Here is a 24,238-nt window from a genome sequence, read left to right on the forward strand (position 1 = left end):
CGTTGCCTCTACTCTCCTCTGTATTCTCAAAGTTGTGTTAGAAACGTGCCTCAGAAGGCATGAGAAAGACTCATCGCCTGCAACATCTTCACACAATGGCACAGGCTTTAAGCCAGAACTCTCTATTTCTTTTGTCTGCTTTTTTTTCTGCCCCAACCTTAACATTCCTTAAATGTTGGTATTTGTATCAAATAGCATTTCTGAGGCTTTATTAGACTCCATAGCCTCTGACAAGTTAAAGGAAAACTATTGTGCCCACTTGGTACATGGGGTGTAACTCAAAAACAATAGCTCCGCTCCTTTATTTATATATTTAGTCTATTGCAACCCCCTCTTAGTAAACCCCAGGTGTTTGTGGGCATAATGCTCCCAATGCAGCAGAAAAGAGTTTATTGTGAGGAGTCTTTTCTTCGCCACTTGTCCTAAACCTGTTCGCAAAGTGCTACATGGGTTCTACCGATCACCATAAAAATCAAGAAACAAGAAGTCCTCTGTAAGCCTGCCCAGCAGTGTCACTATGACATTAGTTGTGACAGCTTTGTGACCCTGTATTGTCTGGGCTTCATTCACAAGCCTCTTTCTTTTCTTTTCTTTTTGCTCTCTGTCTGTCTCTCTCTCTCTCTCCTTGTTGTGAGGCGGGGGTGGGGGGGTGGAAGGAGTGGGGGGGAAAAAAGAAGAGAGCCTTTATAGGCATTTCTATTTACTGTAAAAAAAAAAAAAGCAGTGGGCAAAGGGAAGAGTTGATTGTTTTTTAAACTACAGGGCAGCTACATTAGAAAACATTGGATGGAGTTACTGTAGTTATGGTTTCAAAAACCATCTGCAAACAAGTACAGATACCGTAGCAAACTGTGCCCTTAGGAATTCTTTCTTTTTAAGTTCCCTCTTGCTATTATAAGCCCAAGTTTGGCAACGAATTTATGTGACAGCTATGAAGGTAGTATTAAAATTGTGAATAGTGGCTAACAGTTTTCATGCCTCAATGCTAGCATCTTCACAATTTGCTACACAGCAGTGAATGCTAGACTGAGGTTGATGAATGAGATGGGAGGGGGCTGCAGACTGAAAGGCCCTGGTTCTTGTTCTTATTATCAGCGTATGTTATGGGGAGGGCTGTGGAAAGGGAGAGACTTGACCTGTGGGGCCCTTTCTTTCTTCCTTTCTCATGTTTCTGTGAGTGTGTGTTTGAGAAGGGGTGAGAATGAATGGAGGGGGACAGCCCGGGGGTTCCCTTTTTGTGACCCTCTGTTTTGAAGGTAAGGAGAGTGCAAATGGGAGGGAAGAAATGGGGGTGCAGACTGAAGGGCAATGGATTTCTCTCTCATTTAACACCAAGTCTGAGGAAAGTGGATGGGGGGGGGGCTTACAGACTCTTGGCCCTTTCTAATGTGTGTGAGAGAGAGATGAGAGTGAGGTGTGAATGCAAGTGGACAGCTGAGAGGGAGGCAGGCTGTGGAATGCTCACTCTCTCCTGGGCATACATATAGCTGTGTTTGATGGGCTTTGGGGGAGCTAATTCTGAGGTGCCTCAGTCTCTTTCTCCCATTTCTGTTCAGCTGGTAAAGGGGGGTGAGGGAGTGGGGATGCAGGGTGTGTGGAGATGAGGGTGAAGGGCTTTAGAAAGGGGAACAGGCTGTGGAAGTTCAGGTATGTCAGTGTGTACTGAAATAGCGGGAGAGGGAAGTTGAGAAGGGCGGGGTGTGCCTAAGGGGAAGAGAAGCCTGGGGTTTCTGAATAGCATGACAAAGGGGAAAACAGACTGTCTTCTATTTTTTATGTGTGTGATTGTTGGGTCAGGTTGTGGATAGGCAGGAGCAGCTGAAGGGATGACAGAATACAGGGCCCTCCTTTTCTCCTCTGCACTTGTGCTGAATTTGAGGGAGAGAGGGTTGAAGAGGAGGAGGAGGTAGTTGGAGGAGTGTGGGGTGAGCTGGATGAAGTGACAGTGTTGGGGGTTAAGGATCGGCGTGCAACCGTAGAGGAGAGACAGTGTGCGGTCCCCTTTCTTCCTCCTTTTTGTAAAGGGTCTTGCAGGGGAGTGGGGGCAAGTCAGAGTGTTTGAGCTCTCTACCTCCCCCACATCATGAACTACCCTTGGGGTGGGTGGGAGGAGGAGAAGCCATAATGATAAGTGTTTGAGAGTGGCACAGGGGAGCAGGTTAGTAGTGGAAAAGACTCAAGACTAAAGTTGAAGCTGAAGAAGAGAAAAGGAGCAATATGATCAATATGGTTTCATTGTTGGGCCCCGCTTACCTCCGCGGGAGACCATCTGCTCCCTGTCAATGCATCACCTGCTTGTCTGGCCTGTTGGCTGGGCAACCAGTGGGCGGAGGGATTAAGGAGATGGAGTGAGTTTGTGTTGCAGAGGGAGGCTTGTTTTGTTCCCTCATGCTGATCTGGAAGGTGGGGGGAGGTGGCTGGGATGAATGTGGGGAAAAGGGGCTGGACTAGATGGGAAGCAAGCTACTCACTTCTTTGGGAGGCCTTGAAACAGAAGGAAAAACAGCTACTTAGAACTGAGGCGAGGATGCTGCTGTTGCTCACATTTCTCAGAGATGCCGCAAGGAAGCCCCCCCTCCCTTTCCCTCAACCTTTGCTGAAGGACAAACTGGCTCTCCACCATCAGGGACAACAACAACCTGTTGCAGTAACTAAAATAGGCAAAGAAATTTGTTTCAGATTGCAGAGGTTTCAGAATCCTTTTCCTGCCCCCTGGAGTATTTATGTCGCACAGGGGTTCTCAAACTTAATTGCACCACACCCTCCGTCTGACAACAAAAATTACTACACGACCTCAGGCAGGGGGACATGAGCCTGCCCGAGCCCTGCTGCCCCAAGCAGGGGGGCTGAAACCAAAGGGCTTCAGCCCCAGGCAGGGGGCCTGTAACCTGAGCCCCACCACCCAGTGCTAACGCCCTGGGGCTTTGGCTTTAGTCCCAGGCAGTGGGGTTCGGGCTTCAGCCCCAGGCAGTGGGGCTTGGGCTTCAGCTTTGGTGATGGGCCCTAGCAAGTCTAATGCCAGCCCTGGCGACCCCATTAAAATTGGGTCACAGCCCACTTTGGGGTCCCAACCCACAGTTTGAGAACTGCTGATTATCACTATAAAAATCACTCCTGATGGATGTAGGTAGAGTGCAGGCCTGGATTATGCCTGGCCTAGACTAAGCAGCACATTTCTAACTACAATATACTGCTTTATTTCTCCGATCTGTACTGACAGTTTGGTACAGAGAACAGATCATGATGGTGGAAGAGTGTGCACAGCACCACTGCTCATCTCATTGAGCAGTGGCCTATCTGCAACTAAAGTTATACAGAAGAGAATGGAAGTAAAAATTGATACCATCACCTCACAACTACTTAACTGAAAACATTTTTTCCAGGTTTTACAAGGGACTTTTCAAACTGCAACTAATCAAAAGGAAGGGTTAAAAATTGAAATTGAGGTTTAAAGCAGTATAGTTTGGCCTTGTAAAGAAGCACATTGTTATCCAGAAAGCTGGGGATATTATTGGAAAAGCAGAAGCCTTCAGGTGTTACACACCAGTGGAAGCACCGAGGGTGATAAGTCTGCAAATGGGATCCAAAATTACTGAACATTTATTGTAAATAAAATTTGATCCATTTTACAGATGGTTAAGAGTACAGCATATTAAATCCCAGACCCATCCATGCTAGGGTATTCAAGATACCACTGAGAAATTACTATGTGCTAATTCTGGGGAAGTAAAATCATAAAAACATAGATCTGAAAGTCCCACCTCCCCACCCCAACACACACACACTGAGGCAGGACCAAATCTACCTAGATCATCCCTGACAAAGTGTTTGTCCAACCTATTCTTTAAAATCTCCAGAGACGGAAATTACACATCTTCCTTGGAAGCCTATTCCAGTGATTAACAATCTGTACAGTTGGAAAGTTTTTCCTAGTACCTAACTCAGGGGTTGGCAACCTCTGGCACGCGGCCCATCAGAGTAATCCACTGGTGGGCAGTGAGACATTTTGTTCACATTGACCGTCCGCAGACACGCCCCCCCCCCCCCCCCGCAGCTCCCAGTGGCCAGGGTTTGCCGTTTGTAGCCAATGGGAGCTGCGGGAAGCAGCAGCCAGCCCGGCCACGTGTTGAAGGTTGCCGACCCCTGATCTAACCTAAACCTCCCTTGCTGTGGCTTAAGCCCATTATTTCTAGTCCTACCTTCAGTGGACATGGAGAATGATTGATCACCATCCTTTTTATAATGGTCTTTTAATATATTTGAAGACTTATCAGGACCCCTCTCAGTCTCCTTTTCTCAAACCTAAACCAGTATTTTTTTAACCTTTCCTCCACAGGTCTGATTTTCTAAATCTTTCTGCGCTGCTCTGCACTGGGCTCCCTCCACTTTATCCACATTTTCCCTAAAGTGTGATGCCCAGAACTGGGCACAGTACTGCATCTGAGGTCTCACCAGTTCTGAGTAGAGCAGGGCAATTACATCCCCTATCTTACATATGACACATATTAATACAGCCCTGAATGACAGCCTTTTTGCAACTGCATCATATTGTCAGCTCATATTCAATTTGTCATCCACTAGAAGCCATAGATCCTTTTCAGCAGTACTGCCACTAGCCAGTTATTCCCTATTTTGTAGTGGTGCATTTGATTTTTCCTTCCTAAATGTAATACTTTGCACTTAACTTTATTGAATTTCATTTTGTTGACTTCAGACCAATTCTCTAATTTGTCAACATTGTTTGGAATTCTAATCCTGTCTTCCAAAGTGCTTGAAATCCCTCCCAGCTTCGTATCATCTGCAAATTTTAGAAGTATACTCTCTACTCAATTATCCAAGTCATTAATGAAAGTATTTAATAGTACTGGACTCAGGACTGCCCCCTGCAGGACTCACTGGATAACTACTTTTTGAATATGGTGTTTCAACTAGTTGTACACCAACCTTATAGTAATTTCACCTAGACCACATTTTCCTAGTTTACTTAAAGACTGTCATGTGGAACTGTGTCAAAAGCCTTACTAAAAACAGCAAGGTATAGCATGTCTACTGCTTCCCCCACATCTACTAGGCCAATAATCCTGTCAAAAAAAGGAAATTAGATTGGTTTGGTATGATTTGTTTTTGAAAAATCCATACTGACTATTCCCTATAACCCCATAATCCCCTAGGTGTCTACAAGCTGATTGTTTAATAATTTGTACCTGTATCTTTCCAGGTATCAAAGCTCGGCTGACTGATCTATAATTCCCTGGAGCCTCTTTATTCCCCTTTTTTAAAAATAGGTACTATGTTGGCCTTCTCCATTTCTGTGGGACTTCTTTTATCTTCAAGAACTGATGGAGGATGGTTCAGTCAGTTCCTTAAGCACCTTAGGATGAATTTCATCAGGCACTGCGGACTTGAATACATCTAACTTACCTAAATATTCTTTAGCCTTTTCTGTTTTTTGCATATGTGGAAATCCACTCTTTATGGACTCTTACTCTGCACTCCCACAGAGCAGAGTCAATAATACTAATGTGCTGAACATAGTGGAGCTGTGAAAAATGTTTGCACTGAAACACCAACATTTGTCTTTCGGGGCATTTGATTACAAAATTTAAGCCAGAGGCTTCCAAAGTAATGCTAAGTGTCACAGATCTTTCAAATGAACATAGACTGATTTTGTGCATTGCATCTAAATCAGACACCAGGAATTTTGCAAACAAAATCAGTACAAAATGGTGGCTTTGACTGAGTTTCCCTTTAGGTTTTAGATCTTTTCAATCTCAATGTAAAACTTGGAGACAGGGGAGAGGGATACACAAGCACAGGTGGAGTGAAGCCAAAGTTTCATGCAAACCCCTGTAAAGTGAAACCACAGAGATTTCCACACCTCTAGTACATACCAAAGATAATATATACACACAGGCAAACCTGTTTGTACATAAATCATTCCAAACAGAATGTTTCTCAAAAGAGAAACTGTCAACTATAGCAACTGCAAATAATTTATTACTGTGTGGGGTTTATGCTGCAGAAGGCTATGCACGCAGTCTTAGTTTTACAATGAATCCTATCAAACAGAATCAGTGTAGTCTAGGGCAGTGCTTCTCAAGCTATCTGATGTGGGGGACCAGCAATTTTTTTTCCCCAATGTGCGCGCAGACCGGCATCCGATGGCTCGCGGACCGGCACCGATCCGCGGACCACCACTTTGAGTAGCACTGGTCTAGAGATATGAGCACAGAACTGGGATTCAGGAAGTCCTCATCACAGTTCTGATGTGAACTCCCTTCTCTGGCCTTCAGAAGGTCACACTTCAACTCTCTGCCTCCGTTTTTCCCGTAAAAAGAATGAGAATATATATAGCTTGCAGTCAGGAGCATGGTGAGGATTCACTAGTTAATGAATGTAAAGTTTTGAACATGCAAAGTGAATGTTATTAAAATCTGTTTCTGTAGAAGTGACAATTGAATGTATCTCTAAGTAGACCTTGCTAAAGAACAGCAACAAAAATCTTCCAGGTAGACCTATCAAAACACCTACTGTATCTGGCCCACCAAGATAGAAAAGGAAGTTTGTTAGTATTTAATCTCGCTTCAAGTAGCTTTTTATGTGCTCCATTTGATCCTCAGATATATTAATGGAGTTTTCCATTGGCATTCAGTACCCAGTAAGAGGTAGGTGCTTTTAAGCGTCCCAACTCACCATCCTCACTCGTTGCTTGAGCCAATATGGAGAAATCAGCCTCTTACAGTGGACAGATTTTTACTGGTAATGTTATTCTTTCATAGTCTATTGTAACTTCAGAGCAATGCATGTAGAAGGCGCTTGGAATATTTGAATTCTGGATTTGTCTTGCATTTTAAGAAGCATTTCATAAACCAATAAAAGGTTCTCAAACCAGTTATACAGTAAATGTGGAAGGAAGAACAAAAGTCGCTTTTAAAATGCTTAAATCAAATAGACAACTAATTCTGAGAAACTGTAGCAGAGCACATAGCTCATCAAAGTACAAAATACAGCTTCTATACTCTCCTTAAACAACCTACTGGCAAAGTTGTCTGTATCTTAAGTACAGGTTTGTGCATACATTTTTCTAAATAGTAAACTTCTATGAATAAGAAATTCCAGCTATAATTACCATTAATGTTATTAACAAATTCCAGATGAGAGAGGTTCAGGACATGAAGACAAAGAATGAGTTTACCATAAACAAACAAACACTTTCCAAGTTGATTTCTTCTCTCCTCCATCCACTTGGACTTGGTGTCTAAGCAGTGACAAGTACAATGGACAGAAGAATGCAGATGTAACGGTTCTGAACCTTTGAGGAAATATACCAATCAGGTAAACTAATATCATTGCAGCGTGTTTTGTTAGACAGTGTTTCTCAAACTTTTTCATAGCATGCACCACATGTTAACAGAGAGATTGACTTTTGGACCACCTCCCCTCCCTTTAGAGATTGCATAACATTGCTGTTACAGGTGCAACAATCACTTGTGTGGAAAACATCATATAAAGAAGGAATTATATATTTAATTGACTTGAGTGTTTTGAAAAGTTAATCACACTGTCTATTTTTGGCTCATTTTATCACTGCTCCTCTCTTCTGTTGTTCCCAGTTGGAAACAAGGAGAAGCAACCAGCACCATATGACCAGCCAGCTCTCTGCAAACCATTAGTCTGTGTTCTGTAGACCAGCAGCAATCCATGGACAGAAACATGGTTCCATTTGGGATTAGTGGGTGAGAAGGTTCCCCACATTTAATATAGTTGGTACTGAAATAATTAACTGCTTTGCAGTGTAGAAATAACCTTGAGGATTACTTCCTGAGATGTTTTTGCAAAATGCGTTGTATAACTGACAAAAACACAATTATGCTTAAGTCTGTGTTGTACAGTCACTTTCAAGACTCATGAATGGAAGTTGAGTGTTAAATAAACCCATGACATTCCAGACTGTCTGATATCACAGGCATAAAAATAAATGCTTAGCATTCAGGCAGCAAATTCACTAAATAAACCTCACATTACAATAACAGGTGACCAATGGTGAAAAAGCTTATATACATGAACTAGACATAGAGATACAGTTAGAACATAAGAACCGTCACAGCAGGTCAGACAAATGGTGCATCTAACCCAGTATTCTGTCTGACAGTAGCCTGTACCAGAGCTTTAGAGAGAGTGTACAGAACAGGGCAGTTGGAGTAATACACCACTTTCTCCAGCTTTCTGGCAGTCAGAGGTTTAGGGTTACCCCAGACATGGGGTTACAGCCCTGTCCATCCTGGCTAAAAGCCATTGATGGGCCTATCCTCCATGAACTTCTCTAATTCTTTCTGGAACCAGTTATTGTCATGGGATATTGTGATGGTCAAAAGTATGAGTTCCACAGGCTAATTGTGCGCTATGTGAAAATGTACTTCCTCTTTTTAGTCTTAAATCCACTGTCTATTAATTTCACCAGGTGACCCCTGGTATTTGTATTGTGGGAAAGGGGTAAACACCACTTCTCTACTCACTTTCTCCACTATGATGTTTTATAGACCTCTATCATATCCCCCTTTAGTTGACTTTTTCTAAACTGAGCAGTCCTAATCTTTTAGTTTCTCCTTGTATGGAAGCTATTCCACACACTTGATCATCTTTGTTGCCCTTCTCTGAACCTTTTCCAGTTCCACTATATCCTTTTGGAGATGAGGCAACAGGAACTGGACACAGTATCAAGGTGTGGGTGTATTATGGATTTATATAGTGGCATTATGGCATTTTCTGTCTTATTTTCTATTCCTTTCCTAATAGTTCCTAACATTGTTTGCCTTTTTGACCGTTACTGTGCACTGCACTGAAGTTTTCAGAGAACTATACACTGTGTCTCCAAGATCTCTTTCTTGATGGGTTCTAAATTGGGTGTTACTACTTATTACATATGTGTAGTTGGGATTATCTTTCCAATGTGCATTACTTTGCTTTTATCAACATTTAATTTCATCTGCCATTTTGTTGCCTAGTCACCCAGTTTTCTGAGATCTCCCTGTTCTTCTGCAGTCAGCTTTGGACATAACTATCTTGAATAATTTTGTATCATCTGCAAGCTTTGCCACTTCACTGTTCACTCCCCTTTCCAGATCATTAATAAATGTTGAACAGCACTGGTCTCAGTACAGATCTTTGGAGGACATACTTGGGAGTTGCAGATGTATTGATACAATATGCATTTATTTATAAGCTAGACATTGTATTGTTTGTATAAGTGATGGATTATACATCCCTGGGGCCTCAGCCAATTTAGGGGCCCCTGGAAAAAGCTCCCCCCGCTGCAGCCCCAGGGCTGGAGGAACTCTCGCTCCCCGCCATGGCCCTGGGACCATGGCAGGGGCACAGAGCTTCTCTGGTCTTGGGGCTGCAGTGGTGGGGAGAGGCAGAAAGGAGCAAGCAGGGGGCAGGGCCACAGGGGAAGGAGCAGAACAAGGGCGGGGCCACAAGCGGAAAAAGGGTGGAACAGGATGGGGCCACGGGCAGAAAGGGACAGGGCCACGAGCGGAAAGGATGGGGCAGGGCCTTGGTTCCAGTGCCAGGGCCCCTTCCACTTGCTCCAGCCCAGGGCCACAGGAGACCTTGATCTGCCTCTGGTTTGTATTTTGTATTCAAAAAACTTACATTCTTTCTCCTGCCTGGCCTGCACCAACTGTAGGGACAATTACAGCAAGTTCTGGACCCTCCCAGTGAAGCAGGAATTGCAGGAGCCTTCCATCACTGCAGTCCTGGTAGGAAGACTTTCTGCAAAGGGCAGCTCAAAAAACCAAACTGACCTAAGCTCTTGGGGTTAGTCCTACTCTGGGATAGACCCATGCAACTCTCCCTGAAGTTTTGCTTGCACTTTAACATCAGATTTAAACCGTTCACTAATATATGCTGGCTAGCATATACATATACATCATATTATTAATGTGTCTTATCCTCACCATATGCATATTAATGTTATTGGTACTTAATGCATACTAAGTACAAATATTGTAACAGTGATATAGCCTAAATTAGCCTATTCCATAATCCTGTTTGCCGATGCTAAGTATCCCATAACACCATGCATTTGCTGAAGCAAGCATTTGGCACAGGCAGATAGGAAACTTGTCAAAAATCAAGACACTTTCATTCTCTGTCATAGTACAAGCCACGGAAGTACCTTCACAGATCAGCACCTGGAATACTAATGTCCCCAAAACAAAGATAAGGTTGGAAGAGAACAACAAGTTAGGGAACTGGAATAAACTGATGGGTTGTATTTTAGTGACACGTAAAGAAATGTGTAACTTGTAAAGTATCATAAATAATACCAGCTGAAATGTGGAGCACATCTTCCACATAAGGTGACTGTAACATCGCTGCACGGGACTATTCTTTGGAGACTGCTACCATATAGAACCTTGTCTTCCTGTACCCTATGAATAATCCAGACTGACATTGGTTATTTGGTCTCTTGAGCATATTTCATAATACACCAAATTGTGGTAAAGCAATTGACTATACAATTTATCAACAAGACCCACTGTGAGTAGTGTTAATCGAATGACATTTAGAAAATTGGTTTAGCAACATAGTCTGGCACATAAAACATATTCTGCACCACGGCTTACAAGCAACTCTGTTAGTCTCTTTTGTAGCTAACATGTTAATGACAATCAGCAGGGACTATAATAACCATGATAGAGACTGCCACTGAACCATCAATATTACTCCTGAAGAAAAACAATGTATGAAAGATAGATCAGATTGTCTTCTTACTTGACTTTGTCTCCTGAGGCTTTTCATAGCACAATACTAACCCTCATCCCTGGCACACATTGCCTAATCATACTATTCAATGCAATGCAGGTGGCTGTTTGTTTTTTTTTTTAAATGTACATTATATCCTACACTGAGCCACAGAACTGGTAATTTTACACATACTGCATAATACCTATAGTATTTCTTATGAAAGAGGGGAAAAAAGTCATCTTAGATTGTTACAGAAAATGATAATGCCAGGAAAATGTAACAGATCTAATTATCACACACTTCTGTTTACCTTGAAGTCTGCAACTAAATGCTTTGCATTTCAATGAAAAGTGTAGGAAGATTCATGTGTATTATGTATTGTTTGTATTACAGCAATGCCTAGGGCCGCTGGGAGATCAGGGTTCCATTGTACTGGGAGCTGCACAAACACATTGTAAGTTTTGGGAGGCAGGGACTCTCTCTTACTACTTCACTAGGCAAGACAAATGATAAGGGAAACAGAAGCAGCAAATGGTGAAGTGACATACCCAAGGTCACATAGGAAGTCAGTGGCAGAGCTTTTAAGAAAACCCAAGACTCCTGAGTCCCAGTGCAGTGACTTAGCCATTGGACACATTGCCTCCCCACACTGTAAATGTAATTTCTAAAGTATTACTACTACTACTAATTAATAATAAACCACCAGTCAAAGTGGTAGAGAAAGTAAGTTAATTTGGGGCACATTGTACTGATTACCAATTGGAAATATAATGGTATGTTCAACATCATCTCATTATATAGTATAACTCCACTGCTTTCTGCTCATTACTACTACTTGAGAGTTTAACAATAAATTCAGGAAAGGCGTTGAACCATGGAACCATGATCAGAACTCAACCATCATCACTTTGTGTTTTCAATGAGGAAGAGAGAAGCAGAAGAGAAACTGTCCGTCATTTAAAACAAGATTGCCTATACTGGTCCCATCATACTGTAACCACTACAAAGAGTAATAATAAAAGAACTTATGAGAACACAAACCTAGTGATAAATCACTAGTGGCTTCAATATTTAAATTAATTCCTTCGATTAATTAAGTTATTTCCAATAACACTTTTGACCAGCCATATGATTGGGGATTGTTTCTTTCTAGGGAGTAATGAATGTATTTTATTTCATTGCCCAGCCCTTACTAACAACATACACAGAAAGAAGAACCAAGACATCCTTCTGATCCTTTCCTAGCACCAACCTGCAAGCAGAATGTATCCTGTATTCTTGCTGGAAATATACAAGAATTGTTCACATTTATAATGACCATCCATTATTTATATTGAGGTAGTGCTCAAAGGCCCAATCCAGATCAGGGCCCCATTTTTCTGGGCGCTGTATAAGTACATAAAAATACCACAGTTCCTGCTCCAAAGAGCTTACAATGTAATTAAAGACCATATGCACCAAGTGAGTTTGTAAAAAAAAAAAAAAAAAAACGAAAAAAAACCAAACACAATAGAGAAGAGAATAAGGGTAACGATCATCAGATATCACACACAGTTACACAGGCTAACTACATGCACAGCTTGATGACTCTGAATCATTTTAAAGGTTCTTTTCTCTGCTTGGGATTATTTGCCTTGAGTTAGTTCCCTGGCTCCCTGTAGAAATCACAGCGGAAGTGGGGCTTGAGGAGGGATTTGAAGGAGGAGATGGTACTGGGGGTGAGAGTTCCACATGTAAGGGGCAGCATGAAAAGCAAGCACATTTGGAGACACAGACATACCGCTAATAGAATGGCTGAAATGTGGGGGTAAGGTGATCAGAGAGAAGGCAAGATTATTTAAACTTGAGGCAGTGAAATATGGGTAGCCAGTGGAAGAATTCAGAAAGGAGGCTGATAACTTCAAAGCCATGGGAAAGGAGGATGATATGAGCAGCTACATTCTGTGTTTGAGGGGAATGGTCTCAGCACTGGGGAAAACCAGAGAAGTGAAGGTTAAATCAATCAAGCTATGAGATGATGCGGGCCTGGGTGAGAGTTCTGGCAGTGTGAAACCAAAGAAAAGGTCTCATCTGAAGAGATGCTATAGATACAGCAGGATATGGATACAGCATGGATGTGTGGGGCAAGAGGGAGGATTCAAAGATGACCCCCAACGTAATGAGCTTAAATAATAGAGAGGCTGCTGTTTCTAAATGTCTTGTACTGCCTTGAAAACCTCATCCCCTGTTAGGCATAGTTATGTTTTCCTTATTCTAATGAAATTCCTTGTTCAGAGTTAGGAGAAAGCTATGGTTCTTCACCCTCATCACATGACAGAAACAATTTTAGCTAGATTTTTTTAATCTAAGTGTTGCTTTTATCTAGCCAGAGAGAATTCTGGGAAATGCTGCTATTCGATTTTGATGTAAAATGAGAGGTAGAGCTGTCTTGTCTGCATAATGCTTTCTCCTGCTCTCCCACAAGCTTCACATAGATGTTGAATAATATGAGGCAAGAGGACTTAGCCATATGGAACTCAGCAGGGGAGGCTTCTAGAGTTGGAGGAATAGTTGTTTATAATGCCTTTCTGGGTTCAGTCTGAGAGGAAAGATCTGAACTATTTCAGCACATTCCCATTTGCCCCTGCAGCCACTTGGAGGAATGACCATGGTATTTGGTGGACATTGGCATCACTATCTGGAGATAAGTCCAGCAGGATGAGTATGAATGTGCTTCACTTGTGTAAGGCAATAAGTACTGTCCCCTACAATGCCCTGGAGTCGTATAGGTATTACGACTCCAGGGTATATCGGTATACCCTGGGTATATCGGTCACTAACAATGGCACTGGAGACTGAGGAGCTAGTATAAAACAATTCACTTGCTTTGAAAGTGCAAGTTAGACACTGGGTGGTGGCTTGTGAGGCCACTAGCAAGGAGTGATGAGAGAAGCACAGGTTGGATCGCTGAGCGCTTCATAGTGGGTGATAGTTTTGTTTAATCAAAAGAGGCTTTGATGGTTCTTTGTTGTTCCCGATGGCCCATGAAGCCACCCTGGAAATGGTAAATAAGATAGTTCCTCCAGAGAAGAGATGTCCAGTTTTGGGTTTAAGCAGAGCCAATCTGGGTTTAACAAAGCAATTTACAGTCAGGAAAATATCTGTCAGGTGTATCTGTGTTGCTCTCTGACAAAGGAGATGCAGGCTATTTGTTTCATTCATGGCACTGGCATAGATTTGCAGAAATTCCTTATGGCTAAAGCTGTCTGGATTAGCCTCCATTTTCCCACCACCGATTCTTGAGTTATCTTCCCTCCTTTTTTTTTTTTTCTTCCCATCACCAGTCATCCAGAAACCATGATGATCTCTGTGGGATGGGAGAGGACATTTGTACTTAGATCTGTAGCAGTAGTCAGGTTGTAGTGCTTCATTAATTCTTCTACTCATTGGCCTCTTAGGTGAGTAGATTACTATGGATCATATAATTCATTGATGAGTTATGGTCAGTGGATCACAGACCTAGACCAGCAAAGCTCTTAATGTATTAAACATCACTATTTCAAAAACTGCCTCTAAATTATGGTTCATCAAAAGCTTAGTCCAATCCAAAATTCTGAGAGTTCAACAACCCTTTATAAAGTTACCCAGGAAAGAAGATGGAAATATTTGGAACATGTGCCAAGAATGAAGCCAGAGCATCTACCATGGCAAGCCTGCCATTGGGCAGCTGGAGGAACATGTAAAAGGGACCACCTAAAAGAATCCCTCTGTCAGACACTACTCAAAGAGGGGAAATTTATGGGACTTACCACCACAGAGGACTTGCAAAGAGCGGCTCAGGACAGACAGGCATAGTAGAGCCTTGTTTGTGCCATAAGTGATGTCTGACAGTGCTGGATGGATTTAGATTCAGGAAGCTTAGTAAGTTCAATGCAAGTACCTTAAAAATGAGTGGTGAAGACTTGGAATACAGCAAAACTTAATTTAGCCCATACCTTCACCATATGAATTTGGGTTATATCATCATTTGCACCAAGAATCCCCATTTATCCAATAAATTCAATGTTCACCATTGTATGAGGTAAATGGACTTTTAACCATATATAATATTGCAGAACAAGGTTCTTCTTGTAATAGTTTTCATTCCAGTAGACTAAGTACTGGCAAGTTACCACGGCAACCCTGGTGCCTGTTCAGAAGATGAAACAGTTCCTGCAGTACAGTTGCCCAGTTACCATCTGTGATGGGTGCACTCACCTCCTGAGTGCCTCCTAGCAGCTGGGTGTGGTAGTGCAATCTTTTTCCTGCTCCTGGCACCCCCAGTAGGTTGCTAACTTTGCTAGGCAGATCTTCAGGGGGTTTAGGGGGACTTTGCTAGTAGCCAGTGGGGGAACTCAGGCCCACCCACTACTCCAGGCCCCAACCCAGGACCATATAAACAGCAACCCTATACTGCTTTCTCCAGTTCATTGCTTCTGTTCTCTGGGCCTTTTCCCACATAGTCCCTTTCTACTCACTCTTACCTCAGGGCTGAAGTTCTCGACTCTCTGTGATAGGTTCGCCCCAGGGTGCCACCTGGAACTGGGGTACCACTGAGCCCTCTGACATCCCAAGATGGAGTTCAGAGTCATGTGGTCCGGTTACATGCCCTTGCCTACCTTACTGAGTCATAGCAGCTATTACTTACAGGCTGTCTGGAACGTTCAGAGGAAGGTTCTTCCAGGGTCCATTGTCTTTGCTGATCAGCATTGTCTGGCTTCTTCACTGTTGTACCTGAAAGGCTGGCTGTCGGTGTTCTCCAGAGTAAGCCTATTTGAAATACAGATCCCAAGTCAATATTCATAACTTAAGATACAAAAATGATACATGCGTAAAAATAGGATAATCATATTCAGAAAATCATAACTTTTCCAATGACACCTCACATGACTTATCTTGTACAAAATGCCATAATTGTATCATAATATTACAGTAAAAGCCATGTTATCTGGCACTTTACCAACCGGAAAGTTCTAGAAACGAGTATCCCTGCTGCTTCTAGGTGGAAGAACAGCCACAGAGGCTCCATGCGCTGCCCCGCCTCACCTTGCCCCGCCCACTGGCTGCACAGCTCCCATTGGCCAGGAACCACAGCCAAGGGGAGCTGCAAGGATGGTGCCTACGGGCGGAGGCAGCAGGCCGAGCAGCCTGGCTGCACCTCGACCTAGGAGACGAGGGACATGTCCCCGCTTGCAGGGAGCAGCCCGAGGTGAGCACCGCCCAGATCTGGCACCCCAAACCTCTCCCATGCCCCAACCCTCTGCCAAGAGCCCCCTCCCACACCCAAACTCCCTCCCTCCATTGGTATGTATAATTCTTAGTTAACCAGAGTTTGACTAACTGGCACAACCCCCCCGCCCCCCCCATTCTCCCAACATGCTGGATAACAAAGGTTTTACTGTACTATGACAAATATGGGGTGCAGTATCACACCCTCTTCCTGCTCATTGAATGCAAATGCCCCCAGAAACCATCTTGTTCTCACTCAAGCTCCTATGACCAGTAAGGAACACCCTTTCTTACTCCTCTGGTCCCAGACAGGAACTGACTAGCTCATATCCTACAGCTCCTTTTACCTGATAGGCTCTGATTGGTTGTTTCTTTGCAGCCTCTCTAGGCAGGCTTGGAGGACCCACCTTCACTGCTCCTTTCCTGGGGTGGGGCATGGTAGGACCAGGGGGCCTCCAGCAGGGTGCCTCAAAAGGCTAGGTATACCCCATCACACCATCCCACTGAATTTATGCTGTGGCCTATGATTCCCTCTCATTAATTTGTTAATTTGGGAATAAGAGAAGGAATATTCATTTTATGTATCTGACAGCTCAGATGGCAATAAGATATAACTCCCCACCACCACCATAAACTCTGAGTTTTATTATGTCTTTCTTTGCAAAACTACTTATGCTTGTCAAGCAGATAGCATAGCTTCTTTGTATGAGAACAATGTATATTTACTAAATCAGTGGCAGCTTATTCTGCGAATCAAGCAATGATTGTGCAAAGGAGAGATGACATCAAATTCTTTTAAATATGAGAATCTGTCAGCACAGCTAAATAAAAATATTTGGCCCAAATGTAATGATAGCGGGAAATGACTTTCAAACACATTTAGGTGAATAATTAAGAGGTAATGAATGCAGAGATGTGTTCTGTATTCCATTCCAGCACATTGGAGGTGAGCCTGGGCAGGATGCGAAGCTCAGTCCCAAAACTGCTCCTGCCATGCATCAGTGAAATACAAAGCATTGCTTCAAGTTGATTATTGCCCCTTTTTAAGAGATTGTCAAAACATGTAAACTGCCAGTCAGAGATATAATTTTAATAAAACTCCCTATTTTCATGTATAAAAACTGCATGCTTTGATACAACTTTTTCATGTGAGCAAGAGAGCATGTAATCAATGCAGCAGTGTTCACAGAACGCAGTATTTCATCACGAGTAAGCAAACCAGGCATTTATTTAGATATGCTAAATGTTCTCTATGCACTCTGTTGCATGACAATGAGTTGATTTATTGTGAACTGATGCAGCAATGCAAACCGGGGGATGTAAATTGTAGAATGCTCTAAAGGGCTGTGCATTAACAGCCCTGGATAGGTCCTACTGATTCACTCTAAAAGGCACCTTGTGTACGCTGATGAAGTCCCATTTGAAACAGCACTAAATACAGATCATTTAATTTAGTGAATGGCACTACAAATGACAAAATTAAAAACTTTACTATAATTAGTTAAGCAAACAAGGCATTACAATATGACCATACACTGCATTTATAGTCTGATTCTACGATGAAATGATGCATTTTGGGTTAATTAGTCCCCAGTCTCTCATGGTACCTCAATGGTGGATGGGTTCAACTAATCTAAAATTTGCGTGTTACCCTTTTTATAATCAATTATAATAACACCCCTTAATTAATTAGCATTAAATTCATCTTTTTTACCGTGATTAAATATTTTCTCATTTCTCATTGGCTATTTAACATTAAGCTCATCTTTAATTAACGTCTGAGTAAATTACATACCAGTTAGGACCAACACATGTTTACAACATGACCTGGGGTTATGTTCAAACTTATCTTCAATGTGCCTCTGAATTATCTCATTTCACTCTATTCATATTTTACTAGGCCTCGCTCAACTATTGTCAAGTCTATTTTTATTAAATAGATTTTTGGTCCTACTTACATTTCTATAAACTTAAGCATTTCTACAGGGTACAGTATCAGCAGGTGGTGAGTATAAATGCAGGTGAGCACCTATATGCTGTTGTGACTGGCACTCTAAGTTACTAGAGTTGGTCCAGGGAGGTGAATGAATCAGAGAAAATTAGGGTTGGAAGAGACCTCAGGAGATCACCTAATCCAACCCCCTGCTCAAAGCAGGACCAACCCCAACTAAATCATCCCAGCTAGGGATGGAATGGAATGGAATGCTTTGTGAGGGAATCCATGAGAGGTGATGCAAAGTCCATTGAGATCAGTGGAAAGACTGCCATTAACTTAAATTAGTTCAGAATCAAGTTCTTCAGAAGGCAAGAAAAAAAGTACTTGAAAGCTGTTTTAATGGCCTACTACATCCAGAAGCCACCCAGCCAATAAAGGAATAAGGTTTCTTTCACAAACCAACATTACAATGAGTTTTACATTTGAACCATATTCTCTACTTATGATGTATGTTTTATTAATCAGCTTCTAAATGTTTAAATACATCAATGCTACCTTGCCTCTACAATCAACGACTATGGCTTTCATATGCATGCACTCCTGCATCGAACTATTGCAAGCCCAATGAAAGTGCCATTGCTCATTTTGAAAAGTAGGGCCTGCTGCCTATCTAGTTTTAGCTGTAACTTTTTAATTTTCTAATAAGCCCTATTCAAATAGAGCTTCTCCACCATACCAGCATAGATCTTTGGGGGAAAAATACAGGAGACTTCCCAGAAAAACAACCACACACCTTAAAAAAAATCATTCCTCAAAAATGCATCTTCTGCAAATCCACTTCAATTATTTTGCACTGCAGGACTGGTCTTTCAACCCAGCTTAGGCAGGGTTGAAGATTTAACAGAATCCTTGCCTCCTCCATTATCATCTTTCCTCCACCCTTTTACTCTCACTTTTTACATCGCTTTTCTCTACAGCTCTTTGTTCTCCGCCCCTCAGTCTGTTCATTCAATGACCTTCCTGGGTTTTCCCCCTTGTTGTGCAGGTGAGCTGGACGCATCATCACCTGTTTGATTTTTCTGTGCTATGGGAGAGCTTTTAAGCCTCATAGAAAAATAAAAAGGCAGCAGGAAGGTAACCCCCTTCATTTAAAAGGGGATCTTCTTCCAAAGTAGCACTGCATAATAGCAAGATGAAAAAAATGTCACAGTTTTCCATGTGTCCTCTTTTGTTCATAAAGCCAGAAATATACTCCCTGTGCCCCAGCTTACTACAAGCAGCACCAGAATCAAAGGCCAAAACAAAACTGGCAATAACTGTTTCTGCACGGTATATTTCCTAATGAAAGCCAGCTCTATGTCAGCAGTACTGGACTACTCAATCTCTGTTTATTTAAATGTATAATTTGCAAAGTACATTTGGCTTTCTTTTTGGTGTTATCTGTCACAACGCTTTGGGCAATTTCCTGTCAGGGTGCCTCATGATTAATAACTCTTAACAAGCAGGGCTAACATGAGTAACACACTTGATTTCATCAGATGAGAGAAATGTTTGCAAACATGGCAGCAAAAAACCTGTTTTGCACTGTCATAGGTTATTAGATGGCTAGGAAACTCAAAACAAATATTTAAAGAACAGTCAAGTAGGCACTGATGGATAGGGGACCAGCTCTTGCACTCCCTTCCTCAGCCAACTTAAATCAGGAGGAGGAAGAATCCATTATAAATTTTTCCTTAATGAATGTTGATCAGGGAACTGCTAGACAAATCAATAGACCATGTCGATCACTGCTCTGCCCTGATTAACATTAACAAAAAACAGTTCTCTTGGTATAGGAAGAACTGCTTATTACATGATAATCGGAGCTGTGTCACTTGTGCTCTGTCCATCTGCTTGTCATGCCTGTTTGTTGCTGTCTCCCATCTTAGCCTTAGGTAGAGGACAGTTTGCGGGGGGGACCAATCTTTTCGTATGTACAATGCCTAGCACAGTGGGGGCCCCAATCCCTGATTGCAGTCTCTCAGCACTATCGTAATGCAAATTGTCAACAAACTAAAGCCTAACAAAGCAGACTTAGTGATACAGGTTTTGTGTACCTTGAGCTTCAGTGAGAACTGCATCTGTCTTCCAAGTGTACATTGAACCTGCAGTGTCAGGTTTTAAGGAAAGATAAAAAATATTGGTAAACTTTTTAAATGCCCTGTTCATTATCTACTACCAATCCTGTCCTCTGATGGCCCAGATGTGCTCTCAAAGACACCATTGTAAATTAGGATTTACACCAGGGAAGTTCAAATAGAATTTAGAGAAAAATAAAGGAGAGATCCACAGAAGACCCACCTTGCTTACTATATATCCCATCCTCCTTCTCTGTTCTGTGGCAAAAACAGGACATAATCATGCACTAAAACTGTATGATAGTGCAAACACACAAAGGAGTAGAATTAAGGTTAACTTCAATATTTCCTGATTTGAGTTTTCTACTTAATATTCTTAGTCTAGAGTTTTATATGGAATTTTAATATGGTTTATGTTAAATTAATAGTGAAGTTATAAAACAATACAAATGCAGTGGCAGATTTATCTGAGTGTTCATATCTTAGAAGACAATAACATAAAACTTGTCTATTGAAACTTTACAGACATCGTACTGAATGTTCTGAATGTAGCGCAGACAGGAATCTTACTTCCATCATCATTCAATAATAGTTTCATATTAATGGACTTTGGGCCTCAAGCCTGCTCCCGCTAAAGTCAATTAAAGTTTTGCCATTGGACTTCAGTAGAACCTAGATTGGGCCATAGGACATTTAATTAACATAAATGATTGTGTGGTAAGGAATGACATTTGTCTGCCTGATGTTTGCCTTTGTAAATGAGGTTTTCCTCCCCAGACATGCTAGTGTTCTTACTCAAAGATGTTACTGATATGTGTGTGTGTGTTTTGTTTGATTTTGCTTGGTTTATAGCCATAAGCCAGTTCATACTTGCCAAATCATTCTTAGTTCCCTTTTGTGCTAATAATGGTATGACTCAGTACTAATAATGCATCAGAATGAGTTCATGAATACAAATTATTGAATATATTGATTTCCAGTCTAAGGCAAGATAATAAAGGACCAGTTTTGCATTCACTTGTTTCCATGCAACTGCAGCAAACTCAGTGGGGTTGCATAGTTGTAAATAAGGGCAGAATTTTGGCCTAAATTATCAAAGGCCAGAGCACTTAAGAAATGCATTGCACATATCCATTTAAATTAAGCTAGCACAATGAATTTTGCAACATAATTAACAAGTAGTTCCCCCAACAAAGCATATATTCAGATGACCATTAATTATAGCTAATTTTGTTTTTTAAATTAGATTGATATATATCACTCTATATGAAGAACATATTTAAATTTTCAAAGTTGAACCAGGTCAAACTTATTTGAAGAGTGCTATACTTCCAACTATCGTGGCTAATAAAATCTATGGCCAATGCTAGTTACTAGAACATTATTTATAAAAATGCCACTCATCAAACAAGCTTTGCCAATGCAGGAATCCTGATCTGATACATTATTAGACTTTTCCTCTATGTTTCATCCTTCTAATAGTAACTTAATTTTGTGTGTAATGTATATCACGTATGTGATAAATATTTAACAAGAGAAAGTGTACATAACGTATATGTGAGACAATTGCAGTCTTTAACCATTTGCACCATACATTCTTATTCAAAGTATACAGTCTTTTAAAAATGCTAATGACAATAGTTGAGACTGGAATCAGGCCCATTTAGCCTGGGAGTAAGTCAGGAGTAAAACTGAAGCCAATGGGATTATACTGATGTCGAGCCAGTTTGAATTAAGCCCCTGTACTTTTCTTTCTCTACTTTTTTGCCTTTATAAACACTGATAGTATTTACATTTTGCTCATCTTGGATGATTAAATTAAACCAGAGAGAGAAGGTGGATGAGGTAATATCCTTTTCTGGACCAACTTCTGTTGGTGCAAGAGTCAATTTGTCAAGCTACACAGAGCTCTTCTTCGGACCTGAAGAAGCTTGTGTCTTTCACCAACAGAAGCTGGTCCAATAAAAGATATTACTCCCCCACTTTGACTAATATCCTGGGACCAACATGGCTATAACAACACTACAAACAGAAATTAAACTAGTGATTTTCATGTGTTCTAAGTAAGCTTTCTGACTGTCATTCGCTAATGGGGTAGCTTAAAAATTTAAGCAAAATCATTTACATTTAAGTTAAATGGTTCCATCCGTGTGGTAAAACAGCTGAGTACTAAATTGTTTCCTGCCCTGGCATCTCCCATGCCATCTCTACTAATAGTAAAATGGGTTATTAAAACTGTTGCCTGTAGTTTTTGCTGTAGATTTCAAACTTCCCAACACGACCATAAAAATTCCTCCACCGGTCCTTCATTCATTGCATGGTAAGCCTACAGGGTTTCTCCAGTTAGTAGTGGCATCAGGGACAGAGTTTATTCAGCCTGTGGACAGCTGCACAATATGGTCACCATCTCCAAAAGAGAGTTATGGGCAATGAACACAAAGCACATGAAACTGGCAGTATCACCCAGAGTTTGGAACTGGTGACACGAGGCCAAGGGAACAGAGTAACTCAGGGGATGCTCTATGACCCAGAAAGGTAGAAGAAGAAGGGGGGGAAAACAACCCACTTTTGAATTCACCACGTACTGAGATCTGAAGATCAGGAACATTTGTGTATTTTTCAGGAGCTCAAGAGAGTGGGTTAGGTTTTATGTGCTATATACTGGGAAAACATATTCATGGAAGTTTAAACAAATGCATGTACTTAATCTATTTAATTTTTGTTTTGATGTTGAAAAAAATCTGTATAAAATCTTTAGCTACAGTGCCATTTATTTCTCCATTTCATCCAAGCGGTAGCAAAGAAAAGGGGTTTATCTGGATATTTCACATCCAGCTGAACAATGTGCACTTTAAATGTGTAACTTTCCCCTCTTCAGCTTATTTGAGATAAAAATCATTAATATGAAAGGCGGCCAGGATTCATGTTGGAAAATTAAGGCCTAATTTGAAGCCCATTGTAGTCAGTGGTTATCTTTCTATTGATTTCAGTGGGCTTTGGATCAGGTCCTTACAATCAGTTATGTACATTCTTGAATCCGAAGAATAGACGCTCCTCCACCTATCAGGACCATAATCACAGAATAAAATATGTTTAACATATTTCACTGTAGTAAGTTCAACACTGTCACTTTATTTTTTAAGATCTCATTAGAGCTGGTCTATGCACCAATTTAAATCAGTGCAGTGTCAGCCTGAAGGCCGGAAGTTAGAATAATATTGTTAGAACGTGTCTCCAAAGAACAGTCCTGGATACATTAGCCAAATTCATCCCAGGTGTAACTCCACTGAAGTCAGCAGCACTATATCAGCAATGAATTTGGCCCCTCATGTTTTGGAATCTGACCTGTCACTGCCACATGAACCCTGGACTGACTTATTAAGGGTTTGATGAGCAGCACTGGGTGTTCCACAAGGAAGATAGCGTTTGCCTGTGTTTGGGAATGAAGGCAATATGGCATTTCTATGGGTCCTGCAAGCGTTTTCTTTCATTCAGATTTCCTTTGCTGCACAGCATGAACTGACTGAGTCTCAGGAAAGGTTAACTAGCACAACAGCCATCATTTGTGAGGAGTGGGAAAGTGCCATGTGCTGCACCAGCTCCTTTTCAACAGTCCTGGGGTTTTTTTTCTTTACAGTGGCATAGGGCAAGTACCCAACACAGCTCGTCTTGAGGAACTTGGCAGCACTTTTTGTCCTGGCAAATTTTATGAAGCCAAATAAAGAAATCTAGACATTATCTATTCCTATAAAAGACATAATGAAAGAAAAGAGTACCATTCCTAGGCACTTTATCATATATCATTGGAAACATCTAAGTTTGGGCCTAATTCTTTAATAAAATCCCACCCATTCATTGGAAATTATTTTTGGAGACAGCTCCATTTCCCCCCTTTTGAAATCATAATTGCACAGGCTTATTCTATTCAGGACTCACATTAGCAGAAGTGAATGAAGGAATCTGACTGAGCTGTCATGGCAAAGAAAGCCATGAAAGAACGGACAGAAGAAACATTACATGACTATAATGGAGGCCACAATGGAAATATGCTGGCGTGAAAACAATTATTGAAATCAGTGTTTTAAGTTCATGAGCTCATTTTGGAGACAGGCAGCCTGGAAGCATTAACTCCTGTCTGTTGATGCTGGTCTCAGTAGGAGGACAAATCCTGAACCACAGAGGAAAA

At 41.5% G+C, this 24,238-nt stretch overlaps 1 long non-coding RNA gene across 1 annotated transcript; it reads left to right on the forward strand.

The window, feature by feature from the left end:
• Positions 1–1,179: 1,179 nt before the first annotated feature.
• On the forward strand, positions 1,180–9,136 carry LOC311514347. Its single transcript, XR_014709872.1, has 3 exons — positions 1,180–1,256; positions 7,155–7,335; positions 7,614–9,136. It is a non-coding gene; the product is annotated as an uncharacterized lncRNA (long non-coding RNA).
• The last annotated feature ends 15,102 nt before the right edge of the window (positions 9,137–24,238 follow it).

Source organism: Lepidochelys olivacea (genome assembly GCF_965140295.1).
Source record: "Lepidochelys olivacea isolate rLepOli2 genome assembly, chromosome: 1".
NCBI lineage: Eukaryota > Metazoa > Chordata > Testudines > Cheloniidae > Lepidochelys > Lepidochelys olivacea.